This window comes from Alnus glutinosa, chromosome 10 (genome assembly GCF_958979055.1).
Source record: "Alnus glutinosa chromosome 10, dhAlnGlut1.1, whole genome shotgun sequence".
Classification (NCBI taxonomy): Eukaryota; Viridiplantae; Streptophyta; class Magnoliopsida; order Fagales; family Betulaceae; genus Alnus; species Alnus glutinosa.
In genome coordinates this window covers 18,499,962-18,510,000 of record NC_084895.1, presented here as the reverse complement: position 1 = coordinate 18,510,000, position 10,039 = coordinate 18,499,962, and the positions used below count along the sequence as shown (strand labels likewise).

Below are 10,039 nucleotides of genomic sequence, written 5' to 3'. Positions count from 1 at the left end.
GCATATGTAAATACCATGAGGCGCTACTTCTATGCTTTGACATTAAACTCGCAATAGAATATCCTTTAAAATTTGATTTCTTTTAAATTGAAGACATCATTCAAAAAATTCACTAGAGCACTAAAACATCTTAGCATACTCAATTGTTGATTAAGTATTACCGCCTGTCACGCGGGTGACTCGGGTTCGATCCCCGGCAACGGCGCCAAAAATTGATGTGGTCTTTTATTTACCAAAATATATCAATAATAAATAACCACTTGCAATAGGACAAATTCATGTAAGATAAGGCTATAGGGTGTCAAAAGTCAAGGACTGCAGGGGTATTGTTATCGAGTTTGTGAAGATTAAAAATAACCAAAGAAAATATTGTTGAATTTGTGATTTAACTAAAGTGCATAAAATAAACGTAAAAGAGAATGAAATATAAGAGAGAGAAAGGGTAGAGTATTGACTTCACCGCTATCTGCACATCAATGGTTAATCATATTTAATTAGAGAAATTCATTCTATGCATGTTATAAATAAACAAGAAATTACCTTATTAAAGCATAAGTATAATCCATCTTTGGTTGGCACGGATCGTCCACCTAACCACTAAGGTACATTACGACCCATCTTCCCTAGGTATGGATTAGCTACGTCTTCAATAGGATACATACAATCAATGGAAAAGTATAACTCATCTTCGGTTGTACAAATCGTCTACCTAAATTACACTAAACTAGGGTGTAGTATGATTCGTCTTCCCTAGGCATGGCCTATCTAATCCTCTTGATCATATGTCAATTAAACCTGTTGCATAATCATCATTCTCATAATCATAGAAAATAAGAATGATTTGAGTTCAATAAAGGTAAAAAGCTTTCTAAGACAAGAGAAGAATTTTACCAATATTGATTATGAATTGAAGAACAATTGCATTAAAAGATGAAGAGCAATATCAAATTGTAGCAAAACTCATAATTATACAACCAACATGCATAAACAAAAATTCTCTAAATTAAAATACAATCAACTCATTGTGCTTGGATAGGGTTACATCAATAACCTACAAAGGTTTTTAGCCACTCATGATGCTGATACAATGGCCTCCTGCCATGATTACTTCTCTTCAACTCTTCAAGCCTTCAAGAAGTTTTTCTCTGAATTTGCTCTACGTAACAGTGTCTTTCGTCAATGTTTAGAGGCCTATTTATAGAGATTAGGAGAGACCTAAAAGCCCTACAAATCCAAGAAAAATCGGAACTTAGTCTCCTAGTCCAAGTAGGAAAATGATTCCAAATTTGTCTAGATTTGCGGTCTTTTACTGTGGGGGGATTTTGACATAGTAAAACTCCGAATTAGGGAAAATCTATTTCTGACATATATGTTGCACTTTTTATTAGCTTTCCAACTCCACAAATGTAATTGCAATCCAAGATCTGAGCAGTATGTTATGATCAAAACACTGAGACATGTGCAGAATCTAAATTTGAATCCAATCCGATTTTGACTCTTATTGGAGAAATTCCGATTTAATCCTTCCCTTGATTTGATTAAACTTAACCACATCATACAGGTATTCTATTATGATTGGTTAAGCTTAAACATATCTTCTAGGTCTTCTCAACGTGTGCTTTAAGCCTAAAATCAATGGAATTAATTGCATCTTTATTTAAAACTTAAAAATAATAAAACAACACAAAATCAAACAAATAACAATGTTAAGGAATTAACATATGCAAGTTAAGGGCCTTGAATGTGCAACATTCAACGCTTATGAAGCATCCACTATCCAAATACCATAGGCAAGTATCAAGTATTTTCAAGGCAATATGGGCAACTAGAAGCAAGTTGTCTTCTTTCTTAATACAGACCTGTTTATTAGAGGTATTCTTCTTTTTATTAAGCAAGACAGATTTCTTCTCATTAGGGGTAAGGCTTCCTAGCTTTTCACTAATGAGTTTGACCTGATCACTCAAATTCTTGACTTGGTTCTCAATACCAAGTTCATCTTTCCTTGGCACATGCAATTTATCCCAAGGTTTCTGAGAATGTATCTGAAAGCAAGTAAGGTGGATATAACTACTAATGCCACCGTGATGACAAGTAGGGATATAATTGAAATTTTTATGCCTAGTTCCTTTAGTACTTTTTCCACAAGTAGAATGAGTATGATTTTGAGACATGCTAGGTTTAACAAACATAATTCTATAGGTAGGCATAGCATGTGAAGAAGAGGCAACACTATCAATACTCAAACTAGAATCAAAAGGTTTTTTCAAAGGAAGTTTTGATTTCATTAGAGCATCTTCCAAAATCTTAATTTTTCCAATAAGAACATCTTTCTCAATTTCAAAATTTTTAAGTCTTTATAGATGATCAATGCTAGAATTTTTAAAATATTCAAATTGATTGAACAATTTGACACACATCCTTTGGAGTTCACATTTTTCCATCAAATCAACATTGATAGACAAAAATAATTAAAAGTCAAATAAAATCACACTCAAGAATTAAATCTACATAGAGAGTACCAAGCTCTGATACCAGTTGAAAATTAAAGAGACTTCTAATTTAACCGTGTGTGTGTGCAACGTGTAACAAAATATCAAAAAGTGCGGAATTAAAAGAGACATATATTTTGTTAATGAAGTGGAAACTCAATTAAAAGAAAAACTACTCTAGGACAGCCGAACCCAAGAAATCCACTATCAGAAGACAAAGCTAATACAAAGACAGTAACACTCACATACCCGATGCAACGATCGTATCTTGCACTCTGACACGTAACCCAACATGAACACCTCCCAACCAAGTCTCCTACTTGAATGGGTCTTCTATGGATTCCTTTACCTTAGGGCTCCTCCATATGATAGACTTCAAACACGAGCACAACAACAGCACACCGGCAACAGCTTGAGTGCTAGTAGACCTTCACAGTATCTCCCCAAACACACTTTCTATGCTATAAAGAATTCAATACTGAATTCTGTAAATAATACACGCCTAGAGGCCTTCATTTATAGGCTAAGAAGACCTAATACGAGTCTGTCTTTGATTTCTCTAGGCGGCGTCAGGACAGTCTTCTATGCAACTGGCTTTCCATAACTCGCTCCACGCATTTCCATATTAGGACTGCGTTCGGACGATGTTGCCCTAGAGTCCAGACGGTTGCACTTTGTCTGTACGTAATTGCCATAACAGGACCGCGTCCGTACGGTGTTGCCCTGACATCCGGACGGATGCAGAGTGTATGCACGCAATTTCCTTATCAAGGATCTCAGCGTTCGGACGGTGTTGCCCTAGCGTCCGGACGATTGCAAGCTGTCTTCCCACTCTGTGTCTCTGAAGGAAAGCTGAATCTTCTCGATCCCTGAAGTGTGTTCGGATGTGTTGCCATGACGTCTGGACGGATGCATTCTTGAACTGTTTGGCTGCTCGACATTGATGGGCGTCCCGACGCAAGACTAGGTCGTCCCGACGGAATCTTGGGATCCGACTTCTTTGAGTCGGAATTTGAACAGAATCTTCCTTGAACATCTTGAAACACTTTTCTGTAATGAAGACTCTGAAATATACGGCATCCCTGATAATGATAGCAACATTACATAATAGTGATTTTGTCAACAGAATACAGCCAACACACACTAACATAATGCTTTGTGAACCAGTTGATTCCCAGGATGACTTCGAATCCTTATATAGTGAAGACAACTATGTCTGTCGGAAGAACTATTCCTTCAATAGTCATGAGGCATCCACGTATTACCCGCCTACATACTACAATTCCCCCTACTGGGGTGGCTACCGCTAGGGGTTCTATCACTAATCTACGCAAATTTGAAACATACTTGACACAAAGGAATAGGTATCCCTAGAATCAGATAACATTGATGCCATAATCCAAAGATAGAGATGGTACCTACTACCACATCTAATCTTGCCTCGGACTCACTAGATTAAACAAATACACATGAGATCAAACCAACGGCTTCTGTGCATTCCCTTGAGACAGTGCTGCTCCCTTCATGGTGCACTCCTTGCGAATATGGCCAGGTTTACCGCACCAGTAACATTCTCCAGTGCCGACTCTACAGGGTCCCTAGTGAACCTTGTTACACTTCTGGCAGAGATCTAGTGCTTGATTCCTTTGGTACTGCTGTTGTGACGCCTCGACTTTGAACAACAATTCCATAAGTAGAAATCTATAATTTCACACATGACCTTACAACATTAGAGATACAATCTTGCAGGGGAATATATAGTTTTTTCTTTTTAAAACACTAGGAATAACTCACACAACACTTTTGAGTTGACTGAAAGACCACATAGATAAATATTAACCTTGTTTAGTTACATATAAATGCATAATAGATGCCTCCAACAAAAGTAAGTGGCACAGGCGGCACCTAAGGATTCATAATTAAACAATACCAAACAGAAACTTAGTTAATGTCATATTACATATACTGAAGGGAATAAACATAAACAGATAAAGCTAGCTCCATAGAGGCTAGTAGAAAACATGGAGCAGATGGTGTAGTAAACATCAAAGCTGAAACAATAACGAGCCCTCGACTAGCACGACCATTACCTTCCCCAACTCCATGGAGAGAATCTTCTATCCACGTCCATCATAGCTCTCTGAAACAATAATGAGCCCTCGATGACCACCCACAGCGTACTCCACTACCTCCAAAAACTGACCTGCCCCATTGAAGTGTTTCTAGTCAATCAAAACCCTGTTCCCATCACTAGAAGACTCGATGAAGGCAAAATCCACAGCCCGGTGCACCATTTTCTCTACTGCTTTCTTTAGCCAAGCACCACCAAGTTTTCCTTTGAATGTTTCAACGGAGAAAAAGGATGATTAAGAGACTTATAACGAGGGTCAAATTTTAGCTGTAGAAGTGTTTTTAGGCCAACTCATTTCACTTGTGGGAAGGCAACCAAATGTAGATGTACAATCCATACAACTCTAAGATGAATGTGGTAACCTAGGAAGGGGGTAACAAAATGACATCCCTGAACTCATTTGGATTGGCAAATTTTCTTTGATTTATTGTTATTATATGTGGTAAATATTAAATTTATAAATAGGGTAAATATTGACGTTTTTTGGTAGTTTAAGGGGGAATATTAACATAATTGGTAGTTTTTTTTTGGCGGGTGGGGGGGGGGGGGGAGGGGGTATCAACAATTGAGTGGTAATTTGAGGGGGATATGTGTACTTTTTCCAATTTATAAATAGGGTAAATATTGACTTGGTAAAATTTGGACAATTTAATTTGAAAATAATGATTAAGATTTTCAATATTCATAAAACAAAATTCTTTAGAAACTCCAAAGATATTGATCCAATGTTGTTTTTTAACTCTAGTGATAATTCCAAAAAACATGGCCTAGAGGTTAGAAGCTTGGGAAAGAATTATCAAAGAGCCCGTCTTTGCCTCGTGTCCTTTGGTATAGATTTGATTTGCTTTTGTTGGTTGGTCGGCAGCCAAAAAAGAAAAATGAATTTAGTACGCAACAGATGCTTATTAGTAATAATTTTTTGTCCCACATTTTTTAGTTTAAGGAAATTAATGGGGCTTTTGAGTCGGAAAAAGGAATGCTACATACCACACAAATATTTTACAAAGTTGAAAGCTGATGGGGTAAGGTATTAGACTTTTGGCATGTTGGCTTTGTGAAATATTTGTTGGATGTTTACGTAGTATGTAGCATTTATCATTTTCCAAACAAAACACAAAAAAAACCCCATAAAATACATTTACAACCAAAGCCATTAATTCCTTAAGACTGTCACTTCATTCGTGAAAGGTCTTTAATAAGGATTTGGTGGCATGATATATTTCTAGCATTAATCAACTATTTTCACCTCATTTGCTGCTAGTGTAAAGGCTGAATGTAAGGCTTAGAGAAATGTTTCTTGCACGACTCTTATACAACTTTTGTACAACTCTAACAACTGTTTTTTATGATCAACCATTGGATTTGTTTTCCTACATGTGTGTCCTAATATTCAATGGTTGATTTTTTTAAAAAAAAAAGTTGTTAGAGTTGTGTAAGTGTTGTGCAAAAGTTGTGCAAGAAACATTACTCGTAATTTTATATATAAACGAGTAATACAAGGAGCTGGTATTTATTCGAATCCAACCTTCCAATCCTCTGTTTTAATTTCAATTATATATTCTTACTCCTAATAATCCATTTTTTTGACAGAATCTTCTCCTATTTTTAGCTTAAGAATTACAAAGAGGCAATTACAGAATTATGTTTTAATGGATAAGGATTTACAGCAATTCGCTAACTAAATTGTAGCCAATTCAGGTAGTCCACACATAAAGAAAAGGTGTGGGCTCTATGTACCTAATTCTTTGACCGAATTGCAATCAATTTGAATAGTTTCTACAAAGAGAACAGGTGTGAGGTTCACCTTATTTGAACAGACCAGGTGCAAGACTTACCCTCTACATGGGAGCTGCAGGGCAATTGGCTGCAAGTCCAGGTCCTTCAGGGCAACTGTTTTAATCATGTTCAAACATTTATATATTCTCATTCTTACAACTCACAGGACAAACACGATTTTGAGCGACTTATGAGAAGTCCATTCACTTTGTTTTTGTGTTATGCAATTTGTGCGAAGAACAATTAACATATCATTAGGGATGAATGTAACTGCTTGTCGCTAATAATTGAGCAGATAAAATTCATTCCTGAAGAATGCAACTTCCCATTGGTAATATACAAACAAAATGAATCTTATAAGTGATGAGAGCAACTTGCTGTTTCATCTTGATACTCTGAATATATACATGTTAGTGTTCACTGCCGTTGTCACTGAAGAGTCATATCGTATTTGGAATTATGTCGGGAAATGGAGCTTTGACATTTCCAAACTTTTTTTTTTTTTTCCCTTCTCTTGTCTTTTTTATCTAATAGTAGTACGTTTTGGCCTTTCCTAGAGTAAAAAAGTCAAAAAAAGTAAATTTCTAATTTTTTACCAAAATGACTCATTCTTTGCTTTGCATAGGATTCTTTTTTTTTTCTTTTTTTTTTTTTTTTTAAATAAAAAATAAAAAAAAATACTTTTTAAGCTCTTTAATGCAATCTCATACATGTTCTTAAGCATTAGCGATGACAATGTATTTGTCGGTAATAAATATCCCCGAGTTTTTTTTTTTTTTGACCTAAAAGTATCGTGAGAGTTTTATTTGGACTTTAATTCCTAAGTAGACGTAGGATCTGGTCCAGATCTTCAGGAATTCTCGGATCTTTAGGGATTAAATTTGGATTGGGACTCCTATCCCAAATCTATTGGGAATAGGACTGTTGACCAGATTTATTGGATTCGGATTGTGACTCTTATCTCAATTCAACTTGGAGTAGAGTTCTACTTTCGATTTCTTAGGATAAGGTTGATACCTGAGTTTTTGGAGCATGCTTGTCCTGGGCCTTGGCTGACTGAGTTGACTCTCGGTCCCTGGATGTCTGCATTCTTAGGACTCAATCAGGATGTACCTCATGTTGCGTATTCTCGAGAATAGTTTTTACGGGGATGACTACTTGGTGTCTATCTCCAGAGATAGGACTACTCAAGAGTCCGGCCAGTTGTCTCAGCTTTATGGCCGCCATTTCTCCTTGGGCTGGTACTAACCTAAAGGCCCATGATTCTTTAGATAGACCGGTCTGTGTTGAATTATTCACAACAATAGTGATATATATAGGCAAAATTTCAATTAATCTTATTGAATTTCGGTCGCTTTTCCAATTATTTCTCCAAACTTTAATTTAGTGTATTCAACTTCAACTTTTTTGCAATGTTACCCCTCCATTTGATTTTTCTGTTAAATCCTGTCGAAATTCCCAAAATAACTATTTCTTTTTTTTAACAAAAAGAAATATATAAAAATAAATCAAAGATTCAAGCGTGGGTATTTTTGCCAATTCCATTAAATCCTTACTAATGGCTTTGCAATTTTTTTATTTTTATTTTTTCTTATAAAAATATGGGGTATTTTGAAAATTTTGACACCCATCCGTTTGGATTTAACAGAAAATCCAAACAGAGGGGTGAAATTGAAAATAATTGAAAAATAGATACACTAAATTGAAAGTTTTATAAAAGTTTAGGGAGGTAATTGCAAGTGTGATGGAAGTTCTAGAGGGGTTAGATGAAGTTTTCCCTAAAACATATTTTTGCCGCTAGGAGTGTGGAGGAAACCAAAAAAACAAAATGCAAAATATGTCCATGTATTTACATGATTTACAATCACACCTCCATGTGGTATCAAAATGTTATGAGATCTCTTTAGGGTATGCAATAATTAATAACAAATTACTCTCTCCTATCAAACTTCGTTCAAAAACTTGACCGATTTTATTAGGGTGCATCATCAAAGTCAATAAAATCACAACACGTATTCTATTTAATTACTAATCCTTTAAACAAATACACATAAGATTTTCCATGTCATATTACTAAGCCACCTATTAATCCCACGTCATCTTTTACTCTTCGTCAGCCAAGAAGGTAAAGTAAGAGATATGATCTTTTGCTACCCCAAGATACAACTTTTAACCACCTTGCCCATGTGGCAAGGTGGTCCCTTAGCTAGTTTTAGGTTTTTCTTTTTTTCCTAAAAAAAAAAAAAAAAGAAGTAAAAGTAAAAGTAAAAGTTGCCACGTGGGAAAAAGTGGTTAAGAGTTGTGACTTGGGGTGTCAATGTATCATATCTTGTAAACTAAAGCCTAAATAAGGTGGGAAAAATGTGTATAAATTAAGGTGAGGGACCACCTTGTCACATAGACAAGGTGGTCCCCTACTACTTTTTGAGTTTTTTTATTTTTTAAAAATAAATTAAGGTGAGGGATCACCTTGTCACATAGACAAGGTGGTGAAAAGTTGTATTTTTAGGTGGTAGTGAATCATTACTCTATGTTGTATTTTCTTTTACGACACGTAAACCAAATTCTCACTATTCTTCAACCAAGTAAGAGTTCTTCGCACAGTATTTAGGCATTTCTAAATCTCTATTTAGAAATGCCTTCCAGTATTTTCAGTTTTTTTTGTTTTTCTTTTTTGTTTTTTCTTTTAAATTTTAAAAATTAATTATTAAATTTGTAGGACTTGCACCTAAATTTTACAATTGAATGATTAATTTTTAAAATAAGAGGAGAGGAGCCAAATGTAATGAGTAGCAAATCCCATCTTTTATACCTGTTGACCTAGCTGACATGGTTCCACCCCTAGAAAAATTGATGATCACCTGCCAGCACGGAGAAGCTTCACAATCACCTTGTCTATGTGGTAAGGTGGTCCCCTAACTAGTTTTTGGATTTTTTTTTTCTAAAAAAAAAAGAAAAAGTAAAAGTTACCACGTGGGCAAAAATAATTAGGAGTTGTATCTTGAGATGACAATATATCATATCTCATAAACTAAAGCCTAGGTATATATGTTGTATTTTTACGACATGTAAACCAAATTCTCCCTATTCTTCAACCAAGTAAGAGTTCTTTGCACAGTATTATACCTGATGACCTAGCTGACATGGTTCCACTCCTAGAAATTGATGATCACCTGCCATCACGGAGAAGTTTCACCAACAAGCATCATTTGCTTTAGTGCCAGATTAACAATAAAAGATGCTAGAGATATCAAATCTTCTATTAAGAGATGGGTACTAAGATAATGTAGAGCTTATTTATTGAAATCGGTAGCATTTTTTTTTTTCTTAATTGTTTTAATCATATCCAATAAATAAGCTCCACATCATCTTCATACTAATCTCTTGATAAAAGATTTAATACCCTATCATTTCTCTTAATAATAAAAAGTCCAGCATTACAGATTCACGAGCATTTCTAACAAAACAAATTCTTATTTGCTGCAAAATAATAAAAGAGAATGGGTCAACTTGTCCAGCATTATATATAATGTATAGATTTGCAAGAATTGACCTCCTTTGATCATTACAGTTGTACGAATGAGTAAAAACTTAATATATATAACAATTAATAAATAACAGATTTCAATGTTGCATAGGATCT

General features: G+C 35.2%; 1 long non-coding RNA gene across 1 annotated transcript; it reads right to left on the bottom strand.

Moving 5' to 3' along the window:
- Nucleotides 1-6,129: 6,129 nt before the first annotated feature.
- LOC133879466 (uncharacterized) lies at nt 6,130-9,713 on the bottom strand. Its single transcript, XR_009902088.1, has 3 exons — nt 9,523-9,713; nt 9,209-9,337; nt 6,130-6,510 (listed from the first exon to the last, which is right to left on the bottom strand). It is a non-coding gene; the product is annotated as an uncharacterized LOC133879466 (long non-coding RNA).
- Nucleotides 9,714-10,039: the final 326 nt, after the last annotated feature.